The following is a 26,500-nucleotide window of genomic DNA, read 5'->3' as shown; positions in this document are numbered from 1 at the left end:
GAACCATCTGCTATAAAGCATGTGTCTATGTTCCTCATTTCTAGACTTGGCCAAGGTAGAAAACTATCTTTTTATCTCTAACACAACATTCACAGACATATAAAACATTCACATTTTAATCACTTAATAACAACCTCAATACCTTTAATACCTTTAATTTAAACAAAATTTAATACCACCAAACACTAGCTTTTCTCATAGGCCATAATGTCTGAAGCAATTTACATGCTAGACAGTATGGGGTGATTAGACAAATTATAAATTCATAGTGTTCAAATGTGCTTGAATCAATAAACACTACTTTTATTCATCCATCCATTCATTCATTCATTTACTACTTATCTATTTTCCTGTTCACACATAGGGGAGCATTTGCGCCAAGCACTGGGTGAAAATATATGAATAAATCAACATGCTCACCCTTGAGAAACTCCTAATTAACTTAAAGATATAAAGAAAAACACATAGTTATAAATGCAATTTTAGAGACACGGATGAAGTGCCATGGAAGAAGATTCAACACAAAGTAATAGTTGATTAGGATTTTGAAGGCATTTTTCAGATGAATAAAGGATAAGGACATTCTGGGCTAAAATAAGAGTATGTACAAAGATACAGAGGCTAAAATGTGTCTGGACTGTTTGCCAAGTATGAGAAGCATGGTATTTTGAATACTGAGTCCAATAATTAACAACTTCAAATATTTTCCATAAGATATAATAAATTATATAACCCACTACTATTTTATTCAAGCCCAAAATAGGTCACACAGAGTCAGCACATAGCTGCTGTTTAAATTGTTTAAACCAGTCAAATGAATGTCTTCATTAATGAAGAGCCTTGGGCATTTGCCTCCAGAGCTTTTGTCTCTTTCAGAAATAACACATTTACCCTTCTCTATTTCTGTAGCAAGAAGTAACTATTAACTTATTCCAAGAGTGAGATGTTTGTGGTTTAAAATATTTTTTTAATGTTATATTTGAGAGAGAGAGAGAGAGAGAGAGACAGAGAGACAGAGAGACAGAGAGAGAGGGAGACAGAGTCTGAAGCAGGCTCCAGACTGAGCTGTCAGCATAGAGCCTGACACAGGGCTTGAGCACACCAGCCATGAAATCATGACCTGAGCCAAAATCCGATGCTTGACTGACTGAGCCACCCAAGGGCCCTTGTTTGTGGTTTCAAAGAAAAAAATTAAAGGTATTTCAAATTAATTCCCAGTATTCCAGGGCAGATGTTCACATGTTAAGACTTCCAGGTTGTTGATAAAGATAGGCATCATTCAGAGTACAAAACAGAATGCATAAACATTACTTTGTCCTTTGTCAAAATTTGATTATATCCTCACTTTTTCTAAACTAACTTTTTAGAAATTTATTTGGATTAAAATTCTAGAGGAGTTGTTATTTGTAAAGAAAATTATATTTTTGAAACAGAAATATAGGAACATTTCTAAGTAAAAAAGTGTTTTTTAACAGATTTTTGCTACTATAGATTATTTCAGAGATAATTTTATCCAAATCTTGCCACATACTTTTCTCTCCATTTTCAAAACCTTGCATTATTTTTGTTTATGTATAGCCGATGCCTTGATTGAAGTTTATCTTACATTTCATTTTAATAAAGAATAGTGTTATAAAGGGAATATTGATGATGAGCCATTAGTTTTTTATGTCCTCATAATGATAAAATAACAAAGTGCCCAGGCATGTTAATTACTTCAATCCTACTTTTGTCATATTATCTTTTGTCCTTGTTACCCTTCCAGCCAAGACAAGGGAAATCATAAATTGTGGAAGAAAAATATTTGTATTGCAATTCCTTTCAATTTACATTACAAAGGGAGGAGGATTTAAAACCAGTGGGAGACATAGCAATGGGAGGAATAAGATTACATTGTTTAAATTTAGGTCATACTGGTTATTTTCTGTCATACTTCAGGTCATTTTGTAATTTAAACTTCTACAATTTCATGTGCGTTATGTTACATAATACAGCTGAACTTAATGTCAAATGGAGGCTAGAATAAGGTGTGAACTTTTGATCCATGTTGTGGTGTGGTCTGAATTAAAAAATTTATATGCCTGTTGAGAGGTATTTCAGAGATTTCTGGAAATAAGAGCTGAATGCCCAAATCACTGGTCCCTGAACATACAGAAGCAGAGTAAGCTGGGAATCAGACTAGCTTCACTCTTAGTTGACCATAGCCCAATGTGTTAATAGAGAAAAAAGAAAACAGATGTATACATTAGGGGCATAAGGCTATTAATGTCTAATTTTACCGTATTTGCTTTTTGGCCAACAGGTGAGGGAACTTGAGAATTTTATATTCATTCTATTGCCTTTGTGGATATTTCCACCCCCAACTGTGGAGGCAGGCATGGCAAATTTGACGAGGATCAGCCCCAAACACTCACTGAGCATGTTATGCGAATGGATTTCCTTGCCCCCACAAGCAGAGACAAAAGCTCTAGTCTCTCCAGTACTTCCTGTTTGCTTGTGGTTAGTGAACATGTGGTCATTCTTTCTGGGTTTTTAAATTTCCTTTGACTGGGTTCCTAGGTAAGATTGCACCTTCTCTGGAATTTTGCTACCAGGATGGGCACATTAGCTCTCCCTGGCTCTAATAGGTAATCTTTGATTCCCATTTAGCTATTTTTTTTTCTTGTCTATACACTCCTGGGAAATAATTGCCTAGGATATAAAGGGGTTGGTAGGTCCAGGTATGAGAACTTCACTGTGACTTCTGTTCCCAAAAATGTGGAGTAATAGATGTCCAGAGAAACCAAACTGGCAAGGCTCAACAACTAAAAAAACACCTGATACGCATTTTAAAAATATAAATGTGACTATATTAAAAAAAAGAAAAACTGCAATTAATCAACTTCATAGAGATTAAAATTGCAAGTCATAAAATGGGTGAAAATACTTTCAATACTTATAAACAGCAAAGAGTAGTACACAGAATACACAAAGAATACCTTAAAATCAATAAGGGGTCAAAAATTAAAAAGTTAACAAGATTATGAACAAGGTTTTAAGTAATATCGATTGATGGTCAACAAATAATTGATGCTCAACCTCATTAACAAGATGACTGCATAGAAAACTGATATGTAAATATCAACTGCATTTATACACATTGATAATCAGCAAAATATAAAAATAACATCATTTTCACATTTCCATGTTACACTATTTTAAAGCCTGAAAATACCACTGTTGGTGACAGTATTGGAGCAATAAGAACTTTTTGGGCAGTAATACACTGGCACAACAACTTTGGACAAACACTTTTTGGGCTTTCTCTTGGAAAAAAAATAATTGAACTTGTTCAATCATTTCACCCTAGGTATATACCTAGTGCTTTTCAAATTTAATAGCCACAGAAGGATATTATAAGATGTAGTTCTGATTCAGTGGATCTAGGGTGGGGCTTTTTTTTTTTTTTTTTTTTTTTGAGAGCGAGCGAGAGAGCACTGGAGCATGAGCTGGGGAGAGGAGCAGAGAGGGAGAGAGAGGGAGAGAGAGGGAGAGAGAGGGAGAGAGAGGGAGAGAGAGGGAGAGAGAGGGAGAGAGAGGGAGAGAGAGGGAGAAGGAAGGAGGGAGGGAGGGGGATGGGGGAGAATCCTAAGCAGGCTCCACATGCAGCATGGGGGCAGGGGCGGCATTGCCTACACAGGGCTTGATCCCATGATCTTGGGATCATCACCTGACCCAAAATTAAGCTCTGGTTGCTTAACTGACTGAGCTACCCAGGTGCTACAGAGGGCAGGGCATTTTTAATAAGCTATAAATAATGCTACTGTTGCTGGTCCGTGAACCACATACTTTCAGTACCATGCCCCAGAGAATCTCTTGTACCTATGCATCAGGAGCCTTGTAAAAGAATGTTCACAGCAGTACCATTTGCAATAAGAGACAGTTGAAGACAACCCAAATATCTATATTTGGTAGCAGGAATAAACACATTATGATACAGTTATATCATAGAATACTATGCAGCTGTGAAAATGTATCAGTATGGGTGAATATTAGAAACATTCAGCAAAAACATACACTCCAGAAGAATACATAAAAAATAGTTCCAGTTGTGTAAAAGATCAAAGACAAGCAAATAAAAATGTATGTGGTAAAAACTAGCAAGGAAAGGAAGCAAAAGACTATCACAAAATTCAAAATTTAGGATAGGCAGCAGGAGAGCCAAGATGCTGCAATTAAGAAAGGACCCACAGGTGCTCTTAGTACAATCAGTACCTAGTTTGTTTGTTTTTTAATTTTTTTAAAATTTATTTATTTTTGAGACACAGAGAGACAGAGCATGAACTGGGGAGGGTCAGAGAGAGAAGGAGACACAGAATCTGAAACAGGCTCCGGGCTCTGAGCTGTCAGCACAGAGCCGGACACAGGGCTCGAACCCATGGACTGTGAGATCATGACCTGAGCCGACGTCAGACGCTCAACCAACTGAGCCATCCAGGCGCCCCAGTACCTAGTTTTTAAATAGCATGCTGGGTACAAGGATGTTTGATATTATTCTTTAATCTGCACTTTATCATGCCAGTGCTGGTCTTCATAATTAAAACAAAAAGTATTCTATACTAATTCTCTAATTATAAATTAAAATAATGTAAATGTAATACAAAAAAGAAAATGGAGGTTAACAAAATAAAAAAAAAGGAGAATCAAAATGCATGGACTATATAACGAATAAAATTTGAAGGCAAGACCTAAAAAGAGATTTCAGAAAAGGCAATTCTGCCAAAGTGATATGATCAAATTTACACCTCTCCAGTGCTAATTTGAACTAAAAAACAGACTTTAAACATACAGAGGAGTGCGTTGTTAGCATCATATCCCTTAAATATCTTCTGTAAGACTTTTGGTAGAACCCACAAATTCTATGTCAACTCTACTCGTATAGCAAGAGTTTAAATTGCAATAATGAGTTTGCTGATTCAGATCATTTATGTCAGTTCTGGAAACCTACTTAACAGAGACAGGCTTTATATTACTGAAACAAAAGGGTGCTCTCATCCAGTGTTCCCATCCAAATAAAAGTACACTTCATCTCCTCACGGAGTTGGGCCCAAGGACAACTGATAGGAAATTTCTTCAGGAAAGCGTCTTAGTTACTTCCCAGCACTGAGCTAGTATTCCACTGCAAATCCCCAACACGGATTATAGCAGAGAGAGTTTTAACCAAAAACAAAAACGAAAACACTCCAAGCAGACATTACCAGAACCTCCAAGACTAAAAGAACCTTCAGCTGTGATCCAGCAGACAGAGTATCAAATTTAAAGCAACAGGGACTCCTGATGGGCATGCCAGAATGACCTCATGGCAAAATATGCCCTTGGCGCCTGAAAGATTTAACCTATCGCAGAGAATTGTTGACACTGAATTTTGGATGACAGAGAATATTTTCCAAAAGGAGGATTTTTTTTTGTATTTTCATAGTTGATTTGAAGTCCTTCCTGCTGACAAATGTTGGTTAATGCCAATTCCTGCTTTCTAAGGCTTTAGTCAATGATGCCTTTTGTAGGTAAACAAAGGCATACAGATGCTGACTTACTGAAGGGTAGAGACTAGGATTTCAGCTTCCATCTCATCCAAAAAGAACAGAAAAATTGTCATATAAAAACATATGGCTGTTTTAGCAAATATCCACATTGATGTTGCCAGGAATTAAAAGTTTCTGGGGGAAGGGGGATTTTTGAGCTATCTGTGGAGTTGCCAAATGTAGCACATAAAAATATAAGATGTCCAATTTATCAGTATAAATATGTCCCAAGTATCAAATACTACACAGGACACACTTACATTAAAATGCTATTTGTTGTTTATCTGATATTCAAATTTGACAGGAAGTCTCATTTGGGGGAAGGGAGCTAGAATCCCTTCTATATGGAGTAATCATAAAGCTTAGTGGTTTGATTTTAGAATTATGGGGCTCAATGTTGGAAAAGCCTGTGCATCTATTTCAGGGGCCAACAAGAAGGCTAACCAGAGAAGACAAAAATGAGCCTGCACAAACTTTAAAGTGCACCAGAATCACCAGAGATCTTGTCAGAATGTAGATTTTGTTACAGTGGTGTCTCAGGACTATTGTAACAAAGCACCATAGACTGGGAGAAGTGGGGAATTATAAACAACAGGCATTTACTTCTCACAGTTGTGGAGGCTGGAAATCTGAGATCAGGATGCCAGTGTAGTCCCGTTTGGTTGAGAACCCTCTTCCAGGTCACGGACTGCCAACTTCTCGTTACAGCTTCACGTGGCAGACAGAAGGTGGAAAGGCTCTCTGGGTTCCTTTTATAAAGTCACTAATCTCATTCACGAGTGCTCCATTCTCAGGACCTAATTATCGCCCTAAGTCCCACCTCCCAATATCATCATATTGGAGGTTAGGATTTCAACATATGAATTGCTAGGTCTCATGAACATTTAGTTCCACAACAGTGGGTCTGCAATGAAGGCTGAGACTGTGCATTTCTGACAAGCACAGGGAATGATACACTGTTGGTACTTGGAACACGTGGAATAGAAAGGAGTTACAACAGTGGTTCTCGCTTTACTGCCCATTGGAAGCAGCTGGAGGCTTATTAGAAACAGATTCGTGGGCACTGTCCTCAGAGTTTGTTTCTCAATTGCCAGGTGATGCTCATTTGGCTGGCTGGGCCCACGCCACAAGAACCATGGGGTTTGAGTTTACCTGCGCAGTTGATCTCTAAATGCCTAAGCTAGTTATACACTAAGTAAAAGTTATGTGCTTATGTATGAAAAAGTAAAGCTAGGCAATATATGTGTAAAAAAGTAAAGAAGGGCAATATATGTGTAACTGCATATAATGAAAAGGAAATGTCTCATTTTAAAAATAAGTTACAAAAAGAAGGTTAAAGGGAAATTTTAATTCTTAGACTGTGAAGTGTAAAACTAGTGCCAATAATAGCAAGATTTATTGCTTTCAAAACTTCATCTCATTTACTTCTAAATATTCAAGCAAATTTGAGTGTTTGAATTTGGAGGAGTCCAATCTAGTTCTTTTAATGCAGAGGTAGTGAGGTATTCTGGTTACTGATCCTACATTCAAATTTAACAGATAATCTTGGGGCACCCAGATGGCTCAGTTGGCTGAGCGTCTGACTCTTGATTTTGACTCAGGTCATGATCCTGGGGTCGTGATATTGAGCCCTGCATCAGACTCTGCACTGAGTATGAAGCCTGTTTAGGATTCCCTCTCTCCCTCTGCCCCTCTCCCCTGCTCACATTCATGCTCTATCTCTCTCTCTCTCAAATAAAATTTAAAAAATTTAACAGAAAGTCTTATATTATTATTTTTGGCTTGAATCCCTTTCTATACATAGTAATCATATTACAGAGCATAATAATTTTAGAATTAAGAGATACAGTGTTGGAAAAACCTGTGTACCTATTACAGGGACCAGAGAGAAACAAGGAAACCAACAAGAGGAGATTAAAAGAGAGAGAGAGAGAGAGACTTAATAATTCTTTCAAACTTTAACATGCACAAGAATCACCAGACTCTTGTTATAATGCAGACTCTTAAATACGGAGAACAAACTGTTGGTTGCCAGAGGGGAGGTGAGTGAAGGGTGCACGAAATAGATGACAGAGATTAAGAGGTACAAACGTCCAGCTATAAAATAAGTCATGCATATTAAAAATACAGCACAGGGAATATTGTAGTGACATTGCATGGTGACGGATGATGACTACACTTATCATGGTAGACACAGCAATATATAGAATTGTTGAATCAATATTTTGCACACTTGAAATTAACATTGTATATCTATTATATTGCATTAAACAATAAATAAAATGCAGACTCTGATACAGTGGTGTCTTAGCTCAGGCTGTTATAATAAAGTACGATAGACTGGTACTTCAAGCTCACCTTAAATAATCATGTCTCACATAAAGAGAAAGAGCAAAGCTTTCTGTTCTGGCATGGCCATGAGCCACGAGCTGTTATCTTGCTCTCCTGTGAGGCTGGCCTGGCTCATTTCTCAGGGGTAGGCTCAGAGAGGAGTTGGTTCCTATTCTATTGGCCCAGGATCTCCTGCAGAAGCATCTTTTTTTTTTTTATTTTCTCACCCAGTCACTTCCACGGGGAGCTAAGATATGTCAGGGCTTGGCCTCACACAGATGAGATTGTGGAGATTCTGACCATAGTGGAAGCACCAGTTCAGGACAGGGAGGGATGGTGACTGGGTCTCTCAGGAATGACACAGGAATAAAAATGAGGCACACAATTTAATTAGGAGAAACTGTGCCACAAATAAGGTTGGATCTCTTTCTTGGAAACCAACTACTACTTCTGGAGGCCATGTCCAAGGCACTGTGGCAGAGCTGAACTATTCCCACCCACTATTCCGACCTGTAGCCCCAAGTGACCACATTCCTTCCAGGGAGCAGCAAGCTCTAGGGCACTCAGTTACAAAGGGTGGCCTCATTTTTGCTCTCTCACCAGAACCATTGTATCCATTCCCACCTCTTTGTTTCAGGGTCAGGACCAGCCTGCTACTCTTCCTTACCTTCTCTGCAACCTATTTTCTTCCTTGTGGCCATGCTAGTTTAACCCCTTAAATATGGAACTTGAAAGAGCATCGATTGCTTGAGGAAGGCCATGGGCTCCTCATGCAAACCAATTGACTTTATCTCCATAGACCAGAGCTTTGTAAAAGATGCTGAGATGGCATTAGCCAGTCACAGAAAAGCTTTTCAAAATTTGTCATTCAAGTATAGTACAATGTAAAAACATAAATCTTCATGCCCTTCACTGCTCAATAATATCCAATGGACCAAGATCTGATTTTATGTATTAAAAAATAGTACAGCAGGGGTGCCTGCATGGGTCAGTCGGCTAAGCATCTGAATCTTGACTTTGGCTCAGGTCATGATCATGTAGAGCATAGAGCCTGCTTAAGACTCTCTCTCTCCATTCCCCTCTTTCCCTCCCCTGCTTTCACACATGTGCATGCACGTGCTCTCTCTCTTTCTCAAAAAAAGAAAATTAGTAAGGCAGGCACCTGGGTGTCTCAGCTGGTTAAGCCTCCAACTCTTATTTTCTGCTTAGGTCATAATCTCACAGTTTGTGAGTTCGAGCCTCTCATTGGGCTCTGTACTGACAGGTGACAGTGTGGAGCCTACTTGGGATTCTCTCTCTCCCTCTCTCTTCCCACCCCCCCCCCATGCTCTCTCTCCCTCTCTCAAATAAATAAACTTTAAAAATATTTTTAAAAATAGTAAAGCAAATTTATACCCATTGCATGTGATTTTAAAGTTAGTAAGAACAAGACATAGTTGTACTAACAAATTGGACAACCTAGAAGAAATGGATAACTTCCTTGGAACATTAAACCTCCCAAAACTGAGTCAGGAAGAAAAAGAAAATTTGAACAGACTAAGTACTATCAATTAAATTGAATTAGTAATTGGAAACACCCAACAAACAGAAGTCCGGGACCAGATGGCTTCACAGGCAAATTCTACCAAACATTTTAAGAAGAGTTAATACCTATTCTTCTTAAACTATTCCAAAAAATAGAAGAGGAAGAAAAGTTTCCAAATTCATACTATGAGGCCAGCATTACCTTGATACAAAAACCAGATAAAAACACTACAAAAAAGGAGAACCACAGATCAATATCTCTGATGAACACAGATGCAAAACCCCTCAACAAAATAGTAGCAAATTGAACCCAACAATACATTACAAAAATCATTTACCACAATCAAGTGGGATTTATTCCTGGGATGCAAGGTTGGTTCAATATTCACAAATAAATCAATGTGATACATCAATAAGAGAAAGGGTAAAAATTTTATGATCATTTCAATAGACACAGAAAAAGCATTTGACAAAGTACAACATCCATTCATGATAAAGATTCTCAACAAAGTAGGTTTAGAGAGAACATATCTCAACATAATAAAATCCTTATATGAAAAAAAAAAACACAGCTAACATCATATTCAATGGGTAAAACTGAGAACTTTTCCCCTAAGATGAGGATCAAGACAAGGATGTCTACCCTTATCATTTTTATTCAATATAGTATGGGAATTCCTAGACACAGCAACCAAAAAAGAATAAGAAATAAAAAGCAATGGGGCACCTGGGTAGCTCAGTTGATTAAGCATCCAACTCTTGATTTCAGCTCAGGTCATGATCTCATGGTTCGTGAGATCGAACCCCATGTCAGGCTCCATGCTAACAGTGGGGAGGCTACATGGGATTCTCTCTCTCTCTCTCTCTGACCCTGCCCTCCACCTCATTCCCATTCACTCTCTTAAAATAAATTAATAAACTATAACCAAGAAAAAAAGAAATAAAAGGCATCAAAATTGGTAAGGAAGAAGTGAAATGTTTACTATTTGCAGATGACATGATACTATCTACAGAAAACCATAAAGACTCCAAAAAACAAAAACAAAAACAAAAACAACTAAAAGAGCTGATAAATCAGTAAGGTTGAAGGATACAAAATCAGTATAGAAATCCTTGCACTTCTATACACTAATAATGAGGTAGCAAAAAAAGAAATTTTAAAAATCTCATTTATTATTGCACCAAAAATAATAAAACATCTATGAATAAACTTAACCAAAGAGGTGAAAGATCTGTACTCTGCACACTATAAAACACTGCTGAAAGAAATTGAAGATGACACAAACAAATCAAAAGATATTCCTTGCTCATGGATTAGAAGAACAAATATTGTTAAAATGCCCATACTATACTCAGCAATCTATAGATTTAATGACATCCCTATCAAAATTCTAACAGCATTTTTCACAGAACTCGAACAAATAATCCTAAAATTTGTATGGAACCACAGAAGATCCCAAAAGGCCAAAACAATTTGAAAAGAAGAACAAAACTGGAGGTATCACAACCCAGATTTCAAGACATGCTACAAAGTGGTAGTAATCAAAACAGTGTGGTACTGACAAAAATAGACACATTGATCAATGTAACAGAATAGAGAACCCAGAAATAAACCCACATTTATATGGTCAATTAATTTTCAACAAAGGAGGTAAGAATGTCCAATAGGAAAAAGATAGTCTCTTCAACAAATGGTGTTGGGAAAACAGGACAGCTACACGTACAAGATGAAACTGGACCACTTTCTTACATCATAAACAAAAATAAATTCAAAATGGATTAAATACCTAAATGTGAGACCTGAAACCATAAAAATCCTAGAAGACAACACAGGCAATAATTTCTCTGATATCGCCTGGACTAACATTTTTCTAGATATATCTCCTGAGGCAAGGGAAACAAAAGCAAAAGCAAACTATTGGGACTATATTCTTCACAGTAAAGGAAACAATCAACAAAATTAAAGACAACCTATTGAGTGGGAGAAGATATTTGGAAATAACATATCTGATAAAGGGTTAGTATCCAAAATACATAAAGAACTAATACAACTCAACCACAAAAAAAAAAAATCCATTGAAAATGAACAGTTTTTTTTTTCTTCAAAGAAAACAAAGATGGCCAATAGACACAAGAAAAGATGCTCAACATCACTCATCATAAGAGAAATTCAAATCAGTACTACAATGAGATATAACCTCACACCTGTCAGAATGGTTAACAAACAAAAAGACAAGAAAAACAAGTATTGTTGAGAATGTGGAGGAAAAGGAATCCTCATGCACTGTTGGTGAAAATGTAAACAAGTGCAGCCACTGTGGAAAACAGTATGGAGGCTCCTTAAAAAATTAAAAATAAAATTACCGTATGAACCAGAAGTCACACTACTTGGTATTTACCCCAAGAATATGAAAACACTAATTCAAAAAGATATATGCACCCCTATGTTTATCACAGCATTGTTTACAATAGCCACATTATGGAAACATCCCAAGTGTCCATCAATAGAGGAATATATAAGGAAAATGCGGGATATATATATATATATATATATATATATATATATATATATATATATATATATCTATATATCTATCTTTATATAGGATTCTCTCTCTCTCTCTCTCTCTCTCTCTCTCTCCCTCTCTTTCTCTCTCTGACCCTCCCCTCCACCTCATTCTCATTCACTCTCTTAAAATAAATAAATAAACTATACACAAGAAAAAAAGAAATAAAAGACATCAAAATTGGTAAGGAAGAAGTGAAATGGTGTATACACACAAACACACACACACACACATAAGGAATATTACTCAGCCACAAAATAATGAAATCTTGTCATTTGCAACAACATGGATGGAGCTAGAGAGTATAATCCTCAGTGAAATAAGTTAGAGAAAGACAAAAATACCATATGATTTCACTTATATGTGGAATTTAAGAAACAACAATAACAACAACAACAACAAAGAGAAAAAGAGGTAAGCCAAATAACAGACTCTTAACTATAGAGAACAAAGTGATGGTTACCAGAGAGGAGGTGGGAGGGAGGATGAGTGAAGGACATGACTGGGATTTAAGAGTACACTTACTGCAATGAGCACTGAGTAATGTATACAGTTGCTGAACTGCTACATTCTATACTTGAAACTAATATAACACTGTGTGTTAACTATACTGGAACTCAAAACAAATCAAAATAAAAACCAAGACATCGTCGAGAATAAAATAAAGACAATAAAATGCCTAACAACAATAATAAGATGATAAGGAACAAAAATATTAAAGAACGAATAACTAAAAAAAAAAATACCACTAGAAACCATTTTCTAAATGATCTTCAAGAGCACCAAAATGCAGAAAAAAATCAATGAGTCTGATTACATCAATATCAAGGATTTCTCACTGAAAGGATGCAGAAAAAATTAATACAAACTATGTGAGAGAAGTTTGGTAGAAGGAAATTAGTTTGGAGCAAGATTTGTCCATATTATAAAAGGGGGTCAAAAGGCACAAACTTCTAGTTACAAAATAAGTAAGTCACAGAGATGAAAAGTACAGCGTAGGGAATATAGTCAATAAGATTGTGAAAATGTTGTTTGAAAACAGATGATGATTATACATCATGATGAGCACTGAGTAATACATAGGATTGTTGAAACACTATGTCATACACCTGAAAGGAATACAATGTAGGTTAATTACGCTTAAATTAAAGATATGTAAAATAAAAATAATTCTCCATATTGGTTTTGTTATATTATTTTTATTTTTGAATTATGTGAATGTATTACATATTTAAAATAAACATTTAAAATTAAAAAAAAAAAAAAAGAAAGCCTTATTTAATGAAACAGCCATGTACAAAGTTAATAGGCACAGGGGCGCCTGGGTGGCTCAGTCGGTTGGGCGGCCGACTTCGGCTCGGGTCATGATCTCGCGGTCCGTGAGTTCCAGCCCCGCGTCGGGCTCTGTGCTGACAGCTCAGAGCCTGGAGCCCGTTTCGGATTCTGTGTCTCCCTCTCTCTCTGACCCTCCCCCATTCATGCTCTGTCTCTCTCCGTCTCAAAAATAAATAAACGTTAAAAAAAAAATTAAAAAAAAAAAAAAAAAAAAAAACAAAGTTAATAGGCACAGGAGAAGATACTTGCTGGATTCTGCAAAACCACCTGACAATATTCTGTCACCCAGAAACTTTCCTCCTGGACATAAATCTCGCTCCTCATTCTTATATAAGTCCATAAGAAAATGTATGTTGTTAGTACCTAGAACAGTGCTGGGCACACAGTAAATATTTGATACTATTTGTTGAGGAAACTAATAAGTTAACGGTGGCAGCAAGTTGGAGTTACTTTGGATAAGCATGTCAGAAAGGACGAAGGGGTGAAATGCAGAGGATTCCCACAATTGAGAGCTTTATAGCACATAGATGTACACTTAGAAACCAGGAATTGGTGTTAAAGTCATAGTGTTTGTGGTATAAAAAGGAGAAAAATAAGGAGATCTGTAACTCAACACCTGGGGCACCTGGGTGGCTCAGTCCATTAGGAGGCCAACTCTTGATTTTGTCTCAGGTCACGATCTCACTTTCATGAGATAGCATTCTGTGACAGGCTCTATGCTGAGCATGGAGCCTGCTTGGGATTCTGTCTTTCCCTCTCCCTCTACCCTTCCCTCACTTGCTCTCTGTCTCTTTCTCTCACTCAAAAATAAAAATAAAAATAAATAAATAAATAAATAAATAAATAAATAAGCAAACTCACCCTAAACAATGTACATTTTTCAAACAAAACAGTCAAATAAAATACACAAATTAAAGAAATTAAAACAGTTGCTTATGATGGGAGATTAAGGGAATAAATAGGTAGACAGCTAGCGAGCTAGCTAGATAAGCCATAGCCATGAAACAAAAACTATTATTAACTGAACCCTCTTTACTCAAAGTTTAGGGGTGGCCGATCGTGATGATTAAAAATGATCACAAATACTTTGCTACTCCTTCCTAAAAGAGACAGAGCATAAAATCTCTCTTCTTGGTTTTGAGTTTCCATCGATGACTTGCTTCACTAATAGGATGTGGCTGAAGAGGCATGTGGGGATTTCCAAGTCTAGCTCATAAGATTGTTTGCAGCTTCTGCTCAGGCCTCTGGAAACATAAAGCTTCCCCTAGCGGTGCCTGGGTGGCTCAGTCAGTTGAGGGTCCGACTTTGGCTCAGGTCATGATCTCATGGCTCGAGTTTGAACCCCTCCACCAGGTTCTGTGTTGATAGTTCAGAATCTGGAGGTTGCTTCAGATTCTGCGTCTCCCTCTCTCTCTCTGCCACTCCCCTGCTCGTGCTCTGTCTGTCTCTCAAAATAAATAAACATTAACAAACACATACATACACATACATACATGCATACATACATAAAGCTTCCCCTAGAGCTTCCTTGATAGTTATTTGAGTACCCTGAGACTACTCTGCTGGAGAGGCCACAGAAAAGCACTTTAGTTGACCATCCTAGGTTAGCCCAGCCTTTTAGCCATCACAGCAAGGTGCCAGCTATGCAAGAGAAGCCATCTTGGACTCTCCAGACCAGCCATGTGCCTGCTGAATACGACTGAGTGACTTCAGTCATTGCCATATGAAGCACAGGAATTACTCTGCTGGGACCTGCCTGAATTCCTGACTCACAAAATCATTAGATACAAAAAAAAAAAAAATATTCTGTTTTAAGCCACTAAGTTTGGGGATAATTTGTTATGCAGTAACAGAAAATGAGAACAAAGACAAACAAATAACAAAACCTGACTACCACCAACTTTAATGACTAAGAATCAAGGACAAAATTCTGAAGGACTGAAAGGTTAAAGACAAACAATATTGTACACATTCTGAAACCGCTTCCTACCCTGAATCAGAGTACTTCAATCTAAGGATGCCACTAATATCCAGTTATATTTCTACTTGATTGTTCTCCTAGTCTTGAGGGCAAATCTCTTATCCTTTCTGTTTTTGGCTCTTCCCCTCTGTGTCTGGCTCCAGTTTAAGAGGCCTGAGTCAGAGAAAGATATATACTTCCTTAGTCTTTGCTGCTGAATCATCCCATTCATACCTACATAAGCAGGTGGCAGAAAATGGTCTCATATTTTAAAATAATTGGAGAAGCTAGTTATGTCATAAGAATGTAGAACGTTAGAGTTGAAATTAGAGATCATCATTTCCAATTGCCAATTTAATAAAAGTATTCAGAGATTGAATATCTCAGAGACTGAGAGATTAAATCACTTTCCCAGAATAAAAAAATCTACATGTTTAGATCTTAAATCCAAGATTTCTAATCTACCATATTGTTTTTAAAGCTAAAGTTCTAGACATGAGGTTTTGGGCTGCTGTGAATTCCATAAATGGGAACCATACCTTCCATGAATTCCAAATTGGCATGAATAAAGTTGTGTATATATGTATCTAATTGGGAATAGTTTCATATACTTCATCACATTTTCAAAGTGGTTTGTGATCTCTGTCCCAAGCTAGAAAACAATGCCTTGATGAAAGTCAGACATATATTCCTACATAAAAGTATAATTTTATTATGTAAATAATTTTGGCACATCTAATATTTATCAATAACATTTTAAATAACTGTTCTAACAATAACTACATACATACATATATAGGTATAAAATATTTAGCCCTAGATTTGTATTTCTTTATATTATTTTCTTAAGAAATTTATTATTATTTATAGTTCATTAAGTCCTTAGTATGTCTCAGATACAGTTCCAACATCTTTATTCTTTATCTTATTGATGCTTACAAAAATTGGATCTGTGAGATAAATGAAAATCTCAAAATCTCAAAAATGAAATTCATTGAGATAATTATAAAAATCCCTACTTTATAGATGCAGAAACTAAGGCATAAAAAGCTTACAGGGGTGCCTGGGTGACTCAGGTGGTTAAGTGCCTGACTCCTGATTTCAGCTCAGGTCATGATCTCATGGTTCATGAGATTGAGCCCCACTTTGGACTCTGTGCTAACAGCACAGATCCCGCTTGAGATTCCTTCTCTCCCTCTCTCCCTTCCTCTCTGCCTCTCCCCTGCTCACCCTCTCTCTCACTCTCTTTCACAAAATAAATAAAATAAACTTGAAAAAAAGATTACATAATTTGTTCTAGGTTATATAGCTATTACTGGATTCTGACTCTACAGGTAAAACAAAACAAAGCAAAACAAAAACAAAAACAAAAACAAAAACAAAACCTCCTTTCAATGTCAATGTCCCTACGAGTGTGATCTGGATGGAATTCAAATTAAATACAGAATCTTGGATGACAGGGAAATATCTGGCTTTTAGTACCAGAATGGCATGGCATCTGAAAGTAGAATAAAAGAGCCTTCTTAGCCTCTCTGGTCCATGCCTAGGGCAGACTAGACTGGCCTTTGAAAAGATAATTAAGAAACCTGTGGGCCATACAGAATAATACATTAAAAAGAATATTCACCACAGTCAGATGGGATTTATTCCTGGGATGCAAGGATTGTTCAATATTCAACCAATGTAATATACCACATTAACAAAATGAAAAATAAATCATAAGATAATCTCAATAGATGCAGAAAAAAAAACATTTGATAAGATTCAACATCCATTCATGATAAAAACTGTCAACAAAATGGGGTTAGAGGGAACATACTTTAACATAATAAAGGCCGTATATGAAAAACCCACAGCTGACATCAAACTTAAAGGTGAAAAACAGCTGTCCTTCTAAGGTCAAGAACAAGACAGGATGTCCACTCTCGCCACATTTATTCAACATAATACTAGAAGTCCTAGCCACAGCAATCAGACTAGAAAAAGAAATACGAGGCATCCATATTGGTAAAGAAGAAGTTAAATTCATGATTTCCAGATGATATGACACTATATAGAAAATCCTAAATATTCCACCAAAAAACTACTAGAAGAATAAATGAATTCAGTAAAGTCATAGGGTACAAATTTAATACTCAGAAATTAGCAACTTTTCTATATACTAATGACAAAGTCACAGAAAGAGAAAAAAACAACACCATTTACAAGTGCACCGAAAGAATAAAATACCTAGGAATAAACTTAAATAAAGAAGTGAAAGACTTGTACTCTGAAAACTATAAAACACTGATGAAAGAAACTGAGGATGACACCATGAAATGGAAAGATATTCCATGTTCATGGATTAATATTGTCAAATGTCCACATGACCCAAAGCAAGCTACAGATTCAATACAATCCCTATCAAACTACTAATAGCATTTTTTGCGACACTAGAACAAATAATACTGAAATTTTTATGGAACCACAGAAGATCCCAAGTAGCCAAAGCAATCCTGAGAAAGAAACAAAATTAGAAGTATCACAATTTTAGATTTCAAGACACACTGCAAAGCTATAATCAAAACAGTGTGGCTCTGGCGCAAAACTGACACAGATCAGTGGAACAGAATAGAGAGCCCTACAATAAACCCATGTTTATATGATCGCTTGATCTATGACAAAGCAAGCAAGAATAAACAATGGAGAAAATGCAGTCTTATCAATAAATGGTGCTGGGAAAACTGAACACTTACATGTACAAGAAGAAACTGGATTATTTCCTAATATCATACAAAAAATAAACTCAAAATGGATTAAAGACCTAAACATGAAACCTGAAACCATAAAATCCTACAAAAGAACACAGACAATAATTTCTCTGACATCAGACATAGCAACATTTTCCTAGATACGTTTCCTAAAGCAAGGGAAACAAAAGCAAAAATAAACTACTGAGACTATATTAAAATAAAAAGCTTCTGCACAGCAAAGGAAACAGTCAACAAAACAAAAAGACAACCTACTGAGTGGGAGAGATATTTTCAAATGATATATCCAATAAGGATTAATATAAAAATATATAAAGAACTCATACATCTCAACACACGCATACAAAAAACCCATTTAAAAATGGGCAGAAAATATGAATGGACATTTTTCCCAAAGAAAACCTACAGGTGGCCAACAGACACATGAAAAAATGCTCAACATCACTTATCATCAGGGAAATGAAAATCAAAACCACAAAGAGATATTACCTCATGTCTATTAGAAAGGCTAAAATCAAGAAGATAAGAAACAATAAGTGTTAGTGAAGATGTGGATAAGAAGGAATCCTCATGCACTATTGTGGGAATGTAAATTCATATAGCCGTTGTGAAAAATAGTATTTTCCTCAAAAAATTAAAAATAGAAATATCATATGATCCAATAATTTCACTATTGGGCATTTACTCATGGAAAATACAACACTAACTTGAAGAGATATGTTTATTACAGCATTATTTACAACAGCCAAGACATGAAAACAACCTAAGCACCCTTCAATATACGAATGGATAAAGAAAATGTGGTATATATGCATAATGGAATAGTATAGAATTATAAAAAAGGATGAGTTTGTGTTGTTTGAGGCATGGAAGGACCTAGAGGGCATTATGTTATGTAAATAAGCTAGTCAGAAAGAGAAATAGCATATGATTCCACTCATACATGGAATCTTTAAAAAAACAAAAAATTTGGAAAGACCACAAATACACGGAGGTTAAATAACATCCTACTAAAGAATGAATGGGTTAACCAGGAAATTAAAGAAGAAATTAAAAAAAAATACATTGAAGCAAATGAAAATGAAAACATGATAATCCAGAACTTTGAATGCAACAAAGGCAGCCATAAGAGGGAAGTATATAGCAATACATCAAAAGCAAGACAAGTGTCAATTGTACAACCCACCCTTACACCCAAAAAAGCTAGAAAAGGAATATTAAATAAAGGCTACAGCCAGCAGAAGATAAATAATAAAGATTAGAGTAAAACTAAATGATATAGAAACAACAACAACAAAGAAACAGTAGAACAGATCAATGGAACTAAGAGCTGGTTACTTGAAGGAATTAATAAAGCTGATGAACTACTAGCCAGACTTATCAAAAAGAAAATAGAAAGGACACAAATAAATAAAACCATGAATGAAAGAGGAGAAATCACAACCAACACCAAAGAAATACAAACAATTATAAGAGAACATTATGAGCAATTGTATGCCAACAAATTGGGCAATCTGGAAGAAATAGATAAATTGCTAGAAACATACAAACTACCAAAACTGAAACAAGAAGAACTAGAAAATTTGTGCATACACATAACCATCAGGGAAATTGAATCAGTAATAAAAAATCTCCCAGCAAACAACAGTACAGGGTCATAGGACTTCTCAGGGTAATTCTACCAGACATTTATAGAAGAGTTAATACCCATTCTTCTGAAATTATTCCAAAAACTAGAAATTAAAGGAAAACTTTCAAACTCCTTCTATAAGGCCACCATTACCTTAATTCCAAAACCAGACGAAGACCCCACTAAAAGAAGAATTATGTGCCAATACCCATGATGAACATGGATACAAAAATTCTCAAAAGATACTAGCAAATTGAATCCAACATTACATTAAAAGAATCATTCATCATAATCAAGTGTAATTTATTCCTGGGCTACAGGAGTAGATCAATATTCACAAATCAATCAATGTGATACACCACATTAATAAAAGAAAAGAACCATATGATCCTCTCAATGGATTCAGAAAAAAAAATATTTGACAAAATACAGCATCAATTCTTAATAAAAACCCTCAACAAAGTAGAGATAGAGGGAACATACCTTTACATCATACAGGCCATATACAAAAGACCCACAGCAAATATCCTCAATGGGGAAAAAGTGAGAGCTTTTCTTCTATAGTCATGAACAAAACAGATTGTCCACTCTCACCATTGTTATTTAACATAGTACTGAAAGTCCTAGCTTCAGCAATCAGAAAACAAAAAGAAATAAAAGACATCAGAATTGCAGGGAAGAAGCCAAACTTTCACTATTTGCAGATGACATGATATCCCATGTAGAAAACCTGAAAGACTCCACCCAAAAATTGTTAGAAGTGATATATTCAGTAAAGTCACAAGATATAATATCAATGTACAGAGATGTGCTGCATTTCTATACACCAATAATGAAGCAGCATAAGGAGAAATCAAGGAATCAATCCCATTTACAATTGCTTCAAAACCCGTAAGATACCTAGGAATAAACCTAACCAAAGAGATAAAAAAATCTGTATGCTGAAAACTATTGAAAACTTATGAAAGAATTTGAAGGTAACACAAAGAAATGAAAAAAGAAAAACATTCCATGCTCATGGATTGGAAGAACAAACATTGTTAAAATATCTACCCAAGCCATCTACACATTTAATTCAATCCTTATCAAAATACCACAGCACTTTTCCCTGAGCTAGAACAAACAGTCCTAAAATTTGTATGGAACTATGAAATATCCCAAATAGCCAAAGCAATCTTGAAAAAGAAAAGCACCTCTTCCCGTAAGCGGCCTGAGGTGATCTCTGAAAATGGTTCGCTATTCACTTGACCCGGAAAACCCGACAAAATCATGCAAATCAAGAGGTTCAAATCTTCGTGTTCACTTTAAGAACACACGGGAAACTGCCCAGGCCATCAAGGGTATGCATATCCGAAAAGCCACCAAGTATCTGAAAGATGTCACTTTGCAGAAGCAATATGTGCCATTCCGACGCTACAATGGTGGAGTTGGTAGGTGTGCCCAGGCCAAACAGTGGGGCTGGACACAGGGTCGGTGGCCCAAAAAGAGTGCCGAATTTTTACTGCACATGCTTAAAAATGCAGAGAGTAATGCTGAACTTAAGGGTTTAGATGTAGATTCTCTGGTCATTGAGCACATCCAGGTGAACAAAGCCCCCAAAATGCGGCGTAGAACTTATAGGGCTCATGGTCGATTAACCCATACATGAGCTCTCCCTGCCACATTGAGATGATCCTTACTGAAAAAGAGCAGATTGTTCCTAAACCAGAAGAGGAGGTTGCACAGAAGAAAAAGATATCCCAGAAGAAACTGAAGAAACAAAAACTTATGGCCCGGGAGTAAATTCTGCATGAAATACATGCAAATAAAAGTAAAAACAGAAAAAAAAAAAAAAAAGAAAGAAAAAGAAAAGCAAAGGTAGAGGCATCCCAATTCTGGTCCTCGAGTTATATCACAAAACTGTAGTGATCCAGACAGTATGGTATTGGCACAAAAAACAGACATTGATCCAATAGATCAATGAAACAGAATAGAAAACTCAAAAATAGACCCACAACTCTATGGTCAACTAATCTGTGACAAAGCAGGAAAGAATATCCAATGGAAAATGATGGTCTCTTCAACAAATAGTGCTGGAAAAATTGGACAGCAACATTCAGAAGAATGGAACTGGACCACCTTTTTGCACCATACACAAATATAAATTCAAAATAGATGAAAGACCCAAATTTGAGACAGAAAAGCATCAAAATCCTAGAAGCAACCAAAGGCAGCAACCTCTTTGACCTTGGCCATAGCAATTTCTTACTAGACACTTCTTTGGAGGCAAGAAAAACAAAAGCAAAAATCAACTACTGGGATTCTTCAAGATAAACACACACACACACACACACACACACACACACACACACACACACACAAACTTTTGCATAGTGAAGGAAACAATCAACAAAACTAAAGACAACCTATGTAATGGGAGAAGATATTTGCAATGAAGTGGGTGGAACTAGAGTGTATTATGCTAACCAAAATAAATCAGTCAGAGAAAGACAAATATTAAATGATTTCACCCATATGTGGAATTTAAGAAACAAAACAGATGAACACAGGGGAAGGGGGAAAAAAGAGAGAGAAGCAAACCATAAGAAACTCTTAACCACAGAGAACAAACTGTGGTAGATGGAAGGGAAGTGGGCTGAGGATGGATAAATGGGTGATGGGTATTAAGGAGGACACTTCTTGGGATTAGCACTGGCTGTTATATTTAAAATCACTAAATTCTAATCCTGAAACCAATATTACAGTCATGTTAACTAACTATAATTTAAATAAAAATTTGAAAACAAAAATCAAAAATTAAAAAAAAATAAAAATCGAAAAGCAGAAGCACAACAATAAACACAGAGAACAAACTGATTGATGTCAGAGGGGAGGAGGATGGGGGTTCAGCAAAATGGGTGAAAAGAAGAAGGAGATATAGGCCTCCAGTTATGGAATGGAAAAGTTACAGGAATTAAAAGAAGAACATAAAGAATAGAGTCAATGAAATTGTAATAACAATGTAATGGGACAAATGGTAGCTATATTTGTAGTGAACAAAGCATAATGCATCAACTTGTCAAATCATGAAGTCATACACCCGAAACTAATGTAACACTGTGTGTCAACTATACTCAACTAAAAAAAAAAGAAAACCCATAATCAGAAAAAAAAACATGTAAGTTTTATGTAAAAAAAAAAAGCTATAAATTTTATGATCCAGCAATTACACTCCCAGGAACATATCAACATTAATGCATTCATATGTTCATCCAAGGACAAGTACATAAATTCTCAAGACTTTTCACAACAGCCCCAAACTTGGAAACCGCTCAAATGCCCATCAACAAAAAGGGAATCAATATAAAGTATGTTATAGTCACATAATGGAATTCTACATAACAATAAGAATGGCTGATCTACACAACATTAGGCCCAGCAAAAGAAGCCAGACACAGATGAACACACACTGTAGAGTTCCATTAATGTAAAAGTTAAGAATAGGCAAATCTATGATCTCAGAAGTCAGGATTTATAAAAAGGTAGCAACCAGAAGGGGCATGAGGGGCTTCTAGGAGCAAGGGAGGTTAAGCGGCTTTGAAATGATCTGGTTCTTGATCTGGATCCTGGTGACACAGGTGCGTTTGGGGTATGAAAATCCATTGAACTACATACTTAAAAATAGTGCACTTTTCTGAATTGTGTTGAACTTCAATAAAGAGATAAATATTTTTTTAAAAATTTAAAAAAATAGGGGCGCCTGGGTGGCGCAGTCGGTTAAGCGTCCGACTTCAGCTCAGGTCACGATCTCGCGGTCCGTGAGTTCGAGCCCCGCGTCGGGCTCTGGGCTGATGGCTCAGAGCCTGGAGCCTGCTTCCGATTCTGTGTCCCCCTCTCTCTCTGCCCCTCCCCCGTTCATGCTCTGTTTCTCTCTGTCCCAAAAATAAATAAAAAACGTTGAAAAAAAAAAATTAATGTCCCCCTGTGAGAGGGGGGCAGAGGAGCCAAAGAGGACTGTATGCTGATAGCAGAGAGCCCAGTGTGGGACTTGAACTCACTAACTGTGAGATCATGACCTGAGCCGAAGTTGGATGCTTAAGCCACCCAGACACCGCAAGAGATTGTTATATTTTACAAATAGATTTAAAGTGACAAAACAATGAAGATCTCAGACTAGCATTTATCTTTGGTTAGTTTGGCTGAGCAAATTAAATTTTAAATAATACATGATATTAGCAATTTGAATTAAGGCATATTCTAAACATGGAAATAGCGATAAAATATATCTAACAGCTAAACTTTTCTAATGTATATTGTTGAAAATAAGATAAACGAAACTACAGTGATGGTGTTCTTATGACTGAAAGTTATTCTGTCAGAATTGTCATTACTAAATGAGCTCCATTGTGACATTATTTTAATTTTTAAACTGTTTTGTATTATAAACTGCACATTTTTGGCACAACATCTCAGTTAAAAAATTTTTGAAAACTTAGGAATTTTTCACAACTTAGTAATTTAGGAAATTCTATTCTTTCAGCACAATTTAATTATATTTCCAATAAAAAATTCTTATTGGAATTAAAGAACATAGATCTCAAGTGTCTGAATAAGTTATTTAATTGATCAAAATGAACATTCCAAATTAGATGTAACTATATGTAACTAGCCTTCGATCTATGATATATGAACAACAGTGGAAAGAAGGGGGGGCTTTGATTGAGAAATAAGGTAGGAGAGGGTGCAATGTTTTTACTAAAAGGGGATATTATGTGGAAAAGCTTAGGCATTTGTATAGATTCAGAAGATAAGAAATTATAAGCAGACAATTTTAAGTTCTCGACCAAGAAGCTTTCCAGAAATATAATGAATTGATTTGCAATGCAATGAGTTTCTTGTCTATGGAAATATTCAAACAGAGCCTAGATGTCTGTCTTTTAGAGACACTTTAATGAGAATTGAGTAAGAGGCTGGATTTCGTTATCTGAGAAACTTTCATATCAATGAATAAAAACACATTATATTTATTAGCCCCTGGTTTAAAATTGAAAAAAAAAAGCAGATTTCAACTCAAAATGAAAAACTTCTAATAAATTTTTCAACCATGTACAGGAAGTCTTGAAAAAGGATAACTATATGTCCTTGTTTATTTGGGACAGTCATGGTGCATATCTGTTATCTGGGCATGATTATTAATAGCGTCCCCTTTCACTCATAACACTGTCCTGATTTGAACAACAAATTATTTAGTCATTCTACTTATAAAGCATTGAGTAAATTGTATGTGGAAGTGACTGCCTCTGGAAGGGTCTAAGTGGACTGATAGAAATAGCAATCATTATGGCATTGAGCGGGACAAGACTTCTATGCAGGCAGATTCTTGTCTTACCAAAATCTAGAGAAAATCCCTAAGTGTTTCAGACTTTTGAACTACCAGGTTAGTAAAATGTGCAGGATTTTTTTTTAAGTAGTCTGTGATCTCTCTGGGCAATAAATGGAAGTAGAATGCTAGAATCCGATAAGTATTCTTATGCAAAGTATTATCATCTTTATGCATGGAACATAAATCAAAGTATTAGCTTCAATAGTTACATCAGCTATAGCTAGTTAATCAGTTATAACAGTTAAAATTTTAAATATATCTATTAAATGATTATATCAGTTCCCATTACAGTAATTATTTCCAAATATCTTGAATTGTATTCATGGTCCATAAAGTTAATAAACAGATGATATAAATAATGTTTATTGAATGCTACAAAAATATTGAATTTGAACAGTAAGGGTGGATCATTGTACCCTCAGAGTCTTTGATTAACCAATCAACAACTCAGATAATTAGTCCCTGAAATAATTTTATCATTACCAAATCTGAGTAGTTTCAAGTATTTCTAGAGTGAATAAATATTACTTAAGCTCTAATATAGATTTATTCACATAATTATCACTACCTCCTAGGATTTAGATATCAAAATTATTCATACATTTAGTTTTTGGTTCATCTTTAAATGAAAAATGTATAGCCCTTAGTCTAATCAGTGTGTGTGTGTGTGTGTGTGTGTGTGTGCGCGCGCAACTTCTGCAATATTCTGAAGTTTCCAGTAAGTAAATTCTACCTCATATAGATTGGATGCTCATGATTAATTTTCATTTCCTTAAAGCTTGTTCAATGAGTCAGAATAGGACATTACAATGTTTTTCAAATTGGTGTAAATGATCAAGAACACTTGTGTAAGATGGATGGATTTTTACTCTCAGAAGTTGGCCAAGAGTTTTTATTGATGTAAGAGCATTAAATATGGATCAAACATGATTCAGGTGCATACAGAGGTTTTCCCATACCTACTTTCATCTTGTGATCTTCAGAGTGCCCCAATTTTACTATATAATTTTAGCATAACTAAAATTGAACAGCTTAACACTTATATAATCAACTACATTAAATGTCGATTCTAATTCTTACCTCAGTTGAAGAGCTCGTTCTGACACTCAGCACAGTCATTTACATAAAGTTATCGGCGGTCAGATGGTTACAAATTGCAGATTTCTTTTCTTTTTTTTCTCAAATTGCAGATTTCTTGTTTTAAAGGCTCTCAGGCTAAGTCCCCTGCATTAGGTGTTCTGGTAGATTATCTTTACCTGGATTTCTATGTTATCATCATCTTTAGCTGTTTTAAATAACAATTACTTATTTATATATACTCTTAGGAGAGTGAGCAGAGTCAAAGATAACTTTTAGAGAATTAGGAAACACAGTCTTTTCTAGATCCAATAATGATAGAATGTGGATTAAACTCAGTGTGCTAAGTTGAGGCTCTTTAAAATAATTCTTGGCAAAAATAAAACAATACAAAAAGGAACTA

The 26,500-nt window shown here is 35.8% G+C and overlaps 1 protein-coding gene and 1 pseudogene across 2 annotated transcripts in view; one reads left to right on the top strand and one right to left on the bottom strand.

Annotated features, from left to right (window-relative positions):
* The window catches only part of GALNT13 (polypeptide N-acetylgalactosaminyltransferase 13), a 503,024-nt gene that overhangs the window by 133,489 nt on the left and 343,035 nt on the right, over positions 1 to 26,500 (bottom strand). The gene's annotated exons all lie outside the window — the stretch shown is intronic.
* LOC122226132 lies at positions 20,857 to 21,494 on the top strand (annotated as a pseudogene).

This window comes from Panthera leo, chromosome C1 (genome assembly GCF_018350215.1).
Source record: "Panthera leo isolate Ple1 chromosome C1, P.leo_Ple1_pat1.1, whole genome shotgun sequence".
Classification (NCBI taxonomy): Eukaryota; Metazoa; Chordata; class Mammalia; order Carnivora; family Felidae; genus Panthera; species Panthera leo.
This window is presented reverse-complemented; position numbering and strand designations above follow the sequence as displayed.